At 43.4% G+C, this 12,127-nt stretch overlaps 1 long non-coding RNA gene across 1 annotated transcript in view; it reads right to left on the reverse strand.

The window, feature by feature from the left end:
- The window catches only part of LOC138178252 (uncharacterized), an 84,291-nt gene that overhangs the window by 34,579 nt on the left and 37,585 nt on the right, over positions 1-12,127 (reverse strand). The window lies entirely within an intron of this gene.

The raw sequence follows: 12,127 nt of genomic DNA on the forward strand, positions 1-12,127 counted from the left end.
AGAAAAAGAAGACGAAGGTCTCCTACTTAGGGGTTATACCAACATAGGGACCTCTCGTGTAAATTGTAGGCCCCAGAGTCGTATAAGTGCAGCGCGTTGTACGGCGTATACATATATTTCGTCGGCGCTCATATAAGTTAATTTTCAATCTATATGCGGGTTCTCGGATGGCGCGCGGCGACTCATCAACGAAATGAAGAAATTGAGACTCTCGTTAATATTTAATGAGCGCGAGGAGGATACAATGGCCAGGCCCATCCGCGGGGACTTGGAAATATCACCTTCGCGAGCGAACGCAGAGCGCGCACGATGCCGTGTGTTTACGGGCGTGTTAACGCGACTAAGATCCTGAATGGACCAAGAATCTTTTTATTCAAACATGTAGAAATATGATTTTGCGGATAATATCGAAATTATTCCAAGTTATTTATGTACTTTTATTGGTTTCGTTCTTATTATTAAATTCGGAACAATTTTTGAGTAAAATTCAAACGAGTTAAAGAATTCATCTCGTTGGTACCAAGAGAAATATGTTTCAATATGTTTGAACGCATGTAAGGCTTGTGTTCAAATGCATTCTCTATATGTTACTTAATTTATGGTACCTATCTATATAATCTCCGTACACATTGTATCATAATATACATTTTCCGTATAATTTTCGTATCATTTAATCAGACACATTTACATACATATGACACAAAATTTTCATTTCGTTAAATATACCAGATTCGTACATTTCTGCTACTAAAAGTGCTAGGTAGAATGATAATAATTATATCTGGCATTTAAATATATTATTCGATATTAAGAAAAACTGCTTCGGTCCGTACAGTAAAAGTACTTCCAATTTCGTGGATGTTACAGAGGAACATTGTTTCAAGAATTTAACAAAATCATTCCGATCCAACCATTAACAGTGTTCGTTCTGTTTACCGTTCGAAAGATCAAACGATGATCGCACCTTTCAAAAGGATCCAATTTGTGGCCCTTTTGTTGGCTGGCCTATTTACAACTAATTTACGAGCCGGTCCATCGACAGGGGAGGCATATGTATAAACTTTTAACGAGAAGGGACACGTCGATGCAAGAAGCCTTGGAAACATCGGAGATACGTGCGCATCCATGAATTCCATGTATTTTCTGGGTTGTCGAAAAGCAGTCGTCGTTGCTCGCTACCTTTTACAGCGGCGACAGCTGCGTCCAAAATCTGGTCCTCCCCTTTTATTGGCGATCGCGAATCGTGACCGTCTGCCTTGTGCCCTTTATCTCCCGCGACACGCTGTTCAAATACGGCCGCTCAATACGTTTCGATCTGTGCCTCTTTTTCGCTGATTAACCTGATTCTCTGGGCACGAGACGCGACAAAGTGCTTCTCTGTCGAATCGAGACCGAGAAGAAATGTCTCTGAATCGCCAACAGCGATGTTTCCAAATATCGCCCATAAGCGTCTCAGATGTGTTCGATGTACATTTTCTGTACGTTTTAAACATCTTTCTGGCGATTCATTATTGAATTTATGGTAATTTTGATTATGTAATGTACTCTTACACGAGTAAAATAAATAAATTTCGATTTCAATAAAAATCAACATTAATTCTGTTGGAAGCACTTGCATATTCTTAGTAATTTCTGAAACTTGTCAGTTTGAGTTTTGGTTGAAGGAACACGCGAATGTATGGAATATATATATAATATACAAAGATATATAAAACACTCGAAATGAAATATTAGTTATAATATTTACTAAATGAAATCAATTTCTGTTCATAGCCATATTTGAACGCAACGAATACTCTAAACCATCTCTTTCAAGTTTCATTTCATTACAGTATTATAACGATTGCGTTAAAAGGAAAACCTTTTGTTGGAAGATTTAAGAATAATTTGTCCTTCTCACGCATCCTGTGTTCACCTGTTCCGTCTCATCGTATCTCTTTGGCTAAATGTTCTTACTTCTATTCATTAAACGTTGTATCAAGAGTAAAAAGATTGCCGCTAATTAGGTCAGGCTCCCTTAATACTCTCGCATTATCTTCGCATAATTTTTCCGTATCGCGTAATTACACAGTATGTTACAACCACACGATTATCGGCAATCTGCACGAAACGGAAGCTCGCAAATTACTTCAACGAGATCGATTTACAACTCGTAATAACAAGACGGTTCGGCTCCTCGTTGCCGCAAGTGTCATACGCTCGCGAAATCGCTTGCACACCTTCCTCTTTTTATCGCGATCCCACGGCCCACCCGTTCGACCGCCTTTGAAAATCGGCCACCAATGCCACACGAGGAAAATTTATGTTTCCGTACGCGTGGACTTGTTTGCAAGGTGATCGGACGGTAGGCGACGATGAGTCGCGAGAACAGCGGAGGGTCGTGCACGATTAATTTACAGATTGCGTAATCTGTTGGGCTCCAATGTTAATGAGTAACACGACATCACTGTGTTGTTGAAACGGTAATGCTGAGCATTTCTACTTTAATCTGCGTAGAAAAGTATCGAAAATAAAATAATCCCAAAGTGGTTACTTCACGAGATATTTTAATTCTCCGGCCGCCGGCGATTTCCATATTTTTCTGTACAAAATCGCGAATGATTTTCATATCTTTCTGTACAAAATCACGAACGATGTTCGTATTTTCTGTATAAAATCACGGACAAAGTTTATATCCTGCATAGATTTATTATAAGAAGACTTTTAATGAGATATAAAACGTAAGTATACTTATTAACAGAGTAAGTAGCGGTGATTTCGACGTTGCCCGCGGTTGGACAGTTTATCTTTATTGTAGAAGATGTTGAAACACTTATCCGTTACATTCTATCGCTACATTTCATATAATACTTTTTAAATACAATAAACGAACAAGCAATAGATTTAACGTAGTTACAACTGAGAAAGTAATTCCAACTTTTTATACAACGTATGCACACAATTGTCACACATCTGGTGACAAGCGACATTTCGTCTCTACATATGCATTACCTGCTGCCTGTTCGGCAACGGTGCGAAAACGCGCGAGAAAGAATCGCTCGTCTGCATCGAGCCTTACAGGTGTTTACACGGTCGAGCCAACTTCATTTGTCCGTGGAAATCGGCCGACCTTTAACACCACGCTCTCACACGATTGAATAGAGCTGTGATATTCGTCTCTTTAACGCGGAGGAGCGAGATGGAACGAGGTAACAGGTTGCCTGTGTTCACACATAAGTAGACACTGGCAGCTGGGTGTGTGTAAAGGTGTGACGGGGAGAAAGCAAGAGGGAATGGATCCCCGTGTCCCATGACCGATCGAATTTTACGTTAATTAGTTAAGCATCGTTAAGCTGCACGCGAGGGCGTCCGGGTGTCGCGAGTAACGAAGGAGCTGGTATAATGGAAATTCTCTATGCGTGTGGAATGAATCGCATTTCTGTATTGGCTATTGAAGAGTATTCGTGAAACGTCCTTTTGGTTTTGGTTGAAAAGATTATTTATTAGTTACGGCTGCGTCAACTGGTCATTGATATTCCTACTAGTTGTTGAAACTAACTGTATGGTGCTAGTCTCTGATGTTACATACACGTCAATTCGTAAGCCTTACAGTACTATTGTTTTATTATTATTGTATTATTATTTTACTTCATGAATTGAAATATAGAGAAAAATGACGATCATTGATATTGTTTTTAAAGAATCTTTCTTCTATAACATATTGTATATTGATTATACACCCGAGCAATAAAATTGAGAACTGCATAAAAAGTGGAGACGAAAAGAAATTGGTCCAGAGAACAGAACAATCTGCTCATTTATACCTAATATACCGTACAGCGAACCAGAAACACTAAAGTCGCTCCCCTATGATTAATTCTCAATCACCCAGTTTCCTACACGTTCTTAGAACTTGGACCGATTTTTTCCACACCCTGTACGAAGAAACCACTAACCAAAACATCGAAGCAGACCTAGAAGAGGCACGGTCCTCCAATTAGTCCCTGCGCAACCTGTATTCCTCTACATTTCAATTGGCCGACGATCATCGAAATGATTCGGCAAAAGGTAAAAAGCGTGAGCACAAGTCCTCCATCGGGAGAAAGAGAGCAAACTGTCTGAAAATCGTCGCATTCTCGGATCGGTGGTCGAGTCGCAACAAGAACGAAAGGACGCCTGTCAAGGAACGGTACAGGCGAGGGATCGTTGGAAAAGATCGACCCGGGGAGATGTCTTGAAGCCTTCGGTAGCTGGTCGGTATCCGGTCGGTGTCGAAGCGGCTGACCAGCTTAAAAAGTGGACCAATTTTCAGTAATTTGTACGCGTTGGAGCCGCGAACGCGCACGTATCCGTTCGTGCTGGCAGCAAGATCGTGGTCTCCTCTTTCGATCCATTCGCGAATACCGTATACTCTCGGCGGAAGACGGTAGCGCACGTACGTACGTGCATGTATGTAAGTACATACGTCCATCTGGAAAGAAGGTGTAAAAGGCAAGATGAAGGACAACGCTTGAGAAGGGGCAGAATGACAGGAGAGTGGGACGGAGAATGGAGTTCCCCAAGAAGGGTGGCTAGCAGAAGGATATTTTCGAGGGAAGAGGAAGCCTTCCACGGTGTTCACGAGTTCGGTCGATAGTCTTTTGTTCTGTCAAACGTCGAAACGTGGACCGCGCCCGGTCCCTCCGGCGAGGGAGAACGAAACAGGAGAGGCGGGGAGTCGAGGTAAGGTAGAACAGAAGCCTCTCTTCCCCTGACTTCTTCCCTTGGTTTCCCTTCTCTCTTGGTCGTAGCTGACTCTTTCACCCGAAGGACAAGGAGAACGTAGCAGAGGAGACAACGAGAGAGGGCCTCGAGAAGCGGAGTTTTTATTGGGGCGGCTGCTCTTGCAGCTAGGGTCCGGCAATCGTCTCTTGCCAACTCGATATATACACGACTGTCTCTTCTCTGTGGCGGGTAGAGAAGTTCGCGAACGTGTGGTGTATAAGTAGTACTTATACATACACAGGAACGTTTCACGACTACATACAGGGATGGATTACATTGGTTGGGCGCAAGAGAGGAGGCCGCGACTCGTTTTCTGACTGCAAGAAGGGCAGCCAGAGAGCCAGCTGCTACCGCCAGCATCTACCGCCATTGCATTGGATGTTACGCTTCCGCCGATAGCCGAGGGGACCCGTCGTCCACCTCGCGTCCTCTCCTCGCTCTCTGTATATCTCTCTGTGTTTCTTCTCTTTCGTTCTTTGCCCGTTCTTCTCCGTGTCCGCGAGTCGCGATAAGCTCCGCTGCCGATTCGATTGCCTTGCCTCCGCTTCGCCGCGCCTCGCTTCGCCGGAAGCTGCCCGGGACACAGCAGATGGCTGCCGACAGGGTGACAGAGGCACGCGTTACCAGTGTATATTGGCCCCGCAAGAAAACCAGTATTCCGGACTGTTCTTCGTTCGCCGATGTCGAGAGATGGACCTACCTGCTGCGGGAGCTTAACCTCCCCCTCCTCGAGTTTCAGCCGTTCCATCCGTTTTATCCTTTCCTCCCCTTCTTCCTCCCCCATTCTATCGTGGAAATGATAAAAACCAAACGGAGGGACGGAGGCCACTGTGGAAGGCCTCCTTTGATATCGTCGCGCGACGCGTTCCCCACGTGGTCGTATGAGAAATTGCGTTTTAATTAGAAGGAACGAATTACAAAGGGGAAAGAGAAGGAACGCCCGTTGTTGACCAGGTAATTACGGCGAATCATACAAAACGCGACCGACGTTGAGCTTTCACCAGAAGGGCAAAAACATTCCGGGAGGAAGGATGGCGAAACACCTGCTGACGAAACGTTACGACCGTCTCACCGAAGGATAGATCGTCGATAAGATCTGTAATACAGAATATACAAGACAGGAAGCATCATCCGTGTTGCACCCATGTCCTAGCTAACCATAGAGCATGCGTTGAATCGGAATGAGCCAACGAAACTCGTTCAGTTGTTTCAGCTTGCCAGTGTATGTCGTGCACACGATAACATAGAAGACTCGCAACTTTGTTTTAAGTGTATCGTCAAATGTCGAAGACTCACATATATTTATACGTCGAGTCAAAGCTACCATAGCAAATCTTAGGAAGACATGGCTAAAGGTAGGAGAAGGAATCTCAGACGATCGGAGTAGAGCATAGATTCAGAGAATCGGGAGGGTGGTTGCGTAAGTTGCAGCAAATGAGTATCTCCAAAGTTGGCAGAAGCCGGTCGATTCTATGGGAAACTGACGTTCGGGTCTCCCGATATATTTCACGGTTGGCTACGATGTCAGGCTGCGAGTTTATGATAATGATAGCGAATCGCAAGCTCTGTTGGCGCTATTTTCAGGTGAAACCAGGAGCAGTAGACGAGCCAACGAAAACGGCACGGGACGAAGAGAGGAGATGAGAGAGGAGAGAACAGAGAACGGTAGGTCGGTTGTTCCCTTTTCTCCGTCGCGGTGAAGAGGAGCCGATGGGATGGCCGGAGCAACAGCAGATGCTGTTGCATATGGAGAACAGAAAAGGAACGAAAGATGGCCGCGGGTACCCCAGCATTGTCTACCAAAGACTCCGTTGTAAATAATGTCTCTCCATGGCGGCGAACCAGAAGGTTGGAGAGTTGGCAAACTATACAGCCTGGTTGGGCCCTGGCTCTCTTCCTCTATCTTCTTCTTCCACCTCCATCCCCCGCCCACCCTACCCTCCCTCGTTCCTCCCCCTTTCTCCCGGTTTCGGCTTCTTTTTCTCTCTTTCCAGAACCTGTCGCGCATAAACTGATTCGGTCCCGATGTCCCCTCGCACGGGACTCCCATTGGCCACCGCAGTCACGCCGTTTGCTTTGTTTCCTTTGTCGTCTCTGTCCCGATCCCCCTCGCCGTCCACGGCCGCCACTGTTTTCGACCACCCTCTCCATCAGTACGTCGCCGAAAATTTCGCAAAAGTTACTGGGCCATCGCCAGGGCGAGCCATGGTTTATCAGCCACGTAAATCGTGTGGCCAACACGCGATTGCACACGAGGGTAGACCACGAGACGATGAGTAACTTTTCTCTTCCCTCGAGTAACGAGTCATTCGTACGCTCTGTCGTCATCCCGATTTGCTGCGCTTTCGAGTCTCTGCTAGGCTTTCCAACTTTCCAGCTTTTCAAGTGTTCCTCGCCATTGCCCGACTGTGAGCCAACCCCTCTTTTACCAGCCGAATGGCGACCACGATTTTTGTTAGACGCGGTTCGATAGAAGGATCGCAGAAACAACAACGTGGAACTGGACGTTATGTACTACATATAGGAGATGTATGAAGTATAGAGTATTAAGGGAGGAAAGAAGGTTGAATATCTCGTCAATGTCTTGTTTCGCTCAAGAATTGTTCTTGCCTCTTACTTTAAGATTTTTTCAATAACCATTTAAGCGAACATTAGATATTTCTTTAAGTAAAGAGAAGAAGGTACAATGTTTCGTAATAATAATAAATAATAATAATAATAATAATAAATATGATGGACCGATATCCCTAATCTTGACTCCTCGTTTAATGGAGATATTTCCTGCTGTGTACACAAAGTACTGGAATAGTCCATATCATTTATAAGTAGAAATATCCGATCTGAAATACAGATACAAAATTCAGAGCTGGTAACGAACTTCGTTACAAAATGTACTTCCACCAAACTGAAACTATAATATCCAATTCGATATTGCAAGACTAAGGCTATAAACCTTAATGCTACAAACTACCCTTAAACCTTACCAGTCACGGAAACATTCTAATCCATAATATTGATTTCTCTATGAACGAACCCTAATATTAAGATCGCTAATTGCAATACGAAGAATACTTGCAGCTTTCTCCTCTATTACAAACTTGAAGGAAAGAGTCACCAGTTCGAGGAAACAAGATGGCCGGCGAGTTTCCAAAAACGCGATACACTTGGATTCACCCTGTACATGTACACATAAGTCGGTATCGGGACGATCGAAGGGGGCGAGGTGGAGGAGGCGGCGGAATAAGAGGTGGAGGGAAGAAGGGGAGAAGGGGTTGGTTGGTGCAGCACAGTGCGAGTTCACGTTTCGCGGTCTTTTTTCTCGGATTATCCAAGCGGCGCATCGCTTATTCGTGTATCGACCTTTTTCGCCTTTTTGCCCTTTTTCTCTTGGGGGTGCAGGGAGGATTCTTTGTTTGCGACGGTTTCTCCAGGAAGAAGCGGAGAGCCGAGGGAGAAGATAGTGGCCATTGTGGCACGATCCGGACAAAGGTCGCTATAGCGACGGAATTCAAAGGAGCTGAAGAATGGCGGCCGATGCAAATTGAAGGTTTTTTCTCGTACGTGGCTACCGTGGCCACGGACTTTTCACGGATAATAGATACAGCATCTAACGAAATTAGATTACACGGCGATGAAAACGTTAACCAAATCCTTGTAATAACATCTCTCTGATATCTCATTTATCCTTTTCTTCTTCGATACTGTATAACTGTCATTGCTCGTGAGGAAAGAAATTCTAGTCGATCATAGTTTTTCGTTTCTCGTTTCATCTAGTAGTAAAGACTGTTAATATTATGAATAAATTACTTCGTACCAGTATGGTATATAATGGTGTCATTGCGAGGCAAAATAATATCTCATACAACTAGATGGAGATTTAGAAACTATAAGTACTTACGATGGCGAGCGTATAAATAGGGGAAATGCTTACTCGTACATTCAACTAATTATATTATTTTCATTTTCTTCATAATATAGCACCTAAAAGTACATTTCATGTACTTTGAAGCATCATACAAAAAACCTTTCAAATTTCTATTCCGCGCAATAATTATAAATTATATTATGTCGAATTTGCTATAAAGATTATTTCTATTTATACGTATGTTTGTCGCTGAAATTACGTACTGTAATTTCACGTGTTGTCACAATGTAATTAATTGGAAAAAGGAAGCTTCATACAGCGAGTACTTAATTTAAACTTTATTCCAACTAACTCCCTCTTCACCGAACTCCTAATTTGTTTTGTTAACCCATCACCATCTTCAGCGTTTAACACGCATCCCTCCATCTCAACAAGAGATCCGATAGAAGCTCCATCAAAGCGACACGATCATCTACTTCATCCAGGGCAGAGATCTTCGACTCGTCAAACGCACACCTACAAAATTAATCATTCGATCGATGAAGTAAGAAGGAGCAAGAGCCATCGATGGAGAGAACCGAGTATGCGAGCAAAGTCCCGCCTTCGCTGGCCGGTTATCAAGATCATTGATCCCGCACAAGGAGCGAAGCGCAGCTTTTTTGCAGATGGGTGCAGAGGTCGAAAAAACGATCGGCAAAAGGATTTTTCCAAGAAGTAGGTGCATTTTTTTCTTATCGGGGACCGTGGCACGCCGGCGAGAAATTTCGTGAATGGAATCTCGTCCTAGGAGGCACCATTTATTCCGGCAGTTAATTCACTATCGTGCCCTGTCGAACGTTCCCTGACAGTGGTCGAGAGATTTACTTCTGATCGGTTGATAACCCGCCAGTGGCCATGTCCGCTGTGTCTACAGTGTGTTTTTCAAGCAAACTTGTATCTGGAGTCGAAGCTCGCCGGCCACGAGTGTGCCTCTAGGCCACTTGTGCGTCTCTCTCTCTCTCTCTCTCTCTCTCTGTCTCTCTTTTATTTTCTTTCCCTCTCTCCCATGCTTCCAGACGAGCTTGATAAATCTTTCTCATTTTTTAATCGGCCGTTTATTGCCGCGAGAAACGCGAAATAAATCACGGGGGTGTCATTAAACTATACGGCTACGTGACGCCGGATATCTTCCAGCTCATTCTCTGGCCGCCGCTCGAAAATCAGATATCCTCCGCTGATAGAATTCCAGTCCTGCATAACGCGAAACTCTTACTCTCTTTTCCTTCTTTTCTTTTTTTCGGAGCAGACCGCTTGGAACCGATCGAGAACGTGAAAAGAAATCACGTCACGAAATATGCCACGGGAACATGAATGGCTCTTTCAAAGGAGATTCGGAGCAAAGTTCGCGTGCTTGGCGAACTTTCATTCATGCCGCTTTACACTTCCTCGATGATCGGTTTGATCGAAATACGCATCGATGTCCAAAAGCTTCGCGAATGTCATGGAGGTTTTGTTGCAGTTCATTTTGTTAAGCTTGTCTTTTCAGATAAATCCTGTATTTATAAGCGTGATTTTACTGCGTTTATACATGCGCCTCTAAATATGTATTAATAATGTGCTAAATATATACGTACTTTATATAATAAAATTGACAACTTAAATGAGATTTATCGATAACGATCTTCTCCTATTTTTCTTAAACTTCAAAAGTTGTCTTACGAAAATACGACTCAACGAACGTAGAAAGGTTGACAAAAATTTCGTTGATCTGTATATCAAAAATATCTTTAGTTCCAATAGTATCCTATCAACATAATGAAACAACATTCTGAAGAATAATACAGCGATAGCCTCTCACAGACATTTTAACTAGTTGCTGTTGAAACGAGCCATGTATGGCGGCAGGTCATCAACGAGCAGCTAGCTATTCATCGCTAATTTCATCTCGCCTTCATCGGCTCCTTTCGTGGCACGGTCGAAATTCGTTCAGAACTCGATGCTTCGAGCTCAGGCTTGGGCCTTTTTAACGCGCTATAACTCAATCAACCGATGAGCTACGGGCTACGCCCACGTATCGGCTCTCTTTTCCAACGACTTTCGAACTTTCCACGAAGGACGTGTCGAGCCTGGATCATTGAACCTCAGAAACAGGTCGTAAACGAGACCGAACAGAGTCGAATGTCGATTAACATTCAAATTGCTTGCGCTGGTCGCGGTTTGGGACAAAGTGGCGCGTCCCGTTCCAATCTTAATCGTTTTCGATTATTCCATCCTTTTTCTGATAATACGAAATAACGTTGGCTGGTCCGGAGGTCGGTGAATGCTGAGGAATTAATTTTGTTCGCAGGAGGATTCTATTACGCGCGGAGAACCAACTTGGAAGCCGACACACAGCTCGAGGAAGTAATTTATTGGCCGTGGATACCGTTCACTTCTGATTCGGGTTCAGTCTCTTAGATACGGGATATTAGATACCAAACTTAATTTAGTGGGGCTATGGGAAATCGAAGAAAAATTATTCTTTCATGGGTGTGCGTGCGTATTTGTAATTTCATTCTAATTTTGTCATCACTGAAAAAAGAATTTTGATGTCTTCCATTAACTCACGGATAAATATTACGAGAGAAAATTTATCTTCCGAGCTTAGAGATGCCTTGGTAGAATACTACGAAGTGCCACTATTATTAACGAAACGAATTAAAGTTTCAGAATATAGTTCCAGAATATATCACTTTGAAATGATTAAGATTAAAAATGTATGTCTTTCAGATTGCTTTGATTCCTGTACTTCACGGATTACTAAAAAGAAAATAAAATCACACATCTCCAATTTGTTTCTAATTAATTAGTACTTAATTTATCGTTTATCTTTTCGGTTTGTTCACTTTCCCAGTCTATTCACTTGCATTTTTAGTCTGGGCTTTTAATATTTTGTTTGATTTTCTTTTTGTTTACATTTTTAGTTTGTCAATTCAATTGGTCTTCTACAAAAGAAAGTCAACACGACAATTATTACCTAGTTTGTCATTTACCTTTCCGTCTGTTTATTTACACTTCAACCTTTTCCATTTCCATTTCCACTGTGTTTGTTTATCGCTCTACTTTATCCTTCTACATCCATACATTTATTTACATTCTCGTCCTCGTTATTTTCAATCCCACTTACCATCAACGACTGTTCAACGAACATGCTACATAATTAAAGAAATTATTCAAAATTCTAATCTCGCCACAAACCCGCAAAATACTTCGAGCCCTGTCAAACACCGAGTTTCGATTCATCGCTCAAAGAAAGAACTATAAAAAGTGCTACGACCATCAGACCTGCTCGAGCGAACCTTTCGATTCGATCGTGCACGGAGCTCGCAAGAACGGCGAAAAAGAGGTAAAAGAGCCTGGTGGAGGAAGGGCGCGTAAAAAGATCGCGCGGTCTAATCGGCCGTGGGAAGCGAGACGGAGAAGGCTGTGTGCACGCGCGCTCGCGCGTCGCTCGTCGACGAGAGAGACAGGGGACGGGGTCGCCGATGGAGACTCTGTCGA

This window comes from Bombus flavifrons, chromosome 3 (genome assembly GCF_040668555.2).
Source record: "Bombus flavifrons isolate JBK064 chromosome 3, iyBomFlav1_principal, whole genome shotgun sequence".
In the NCBI taxonomy this organism is placed as follows: Eukaryota; Metazoa; Arthropoda; class Insecta; order Hymenoptera; family Apidae; genus Bombus; species Bombus flavifrons.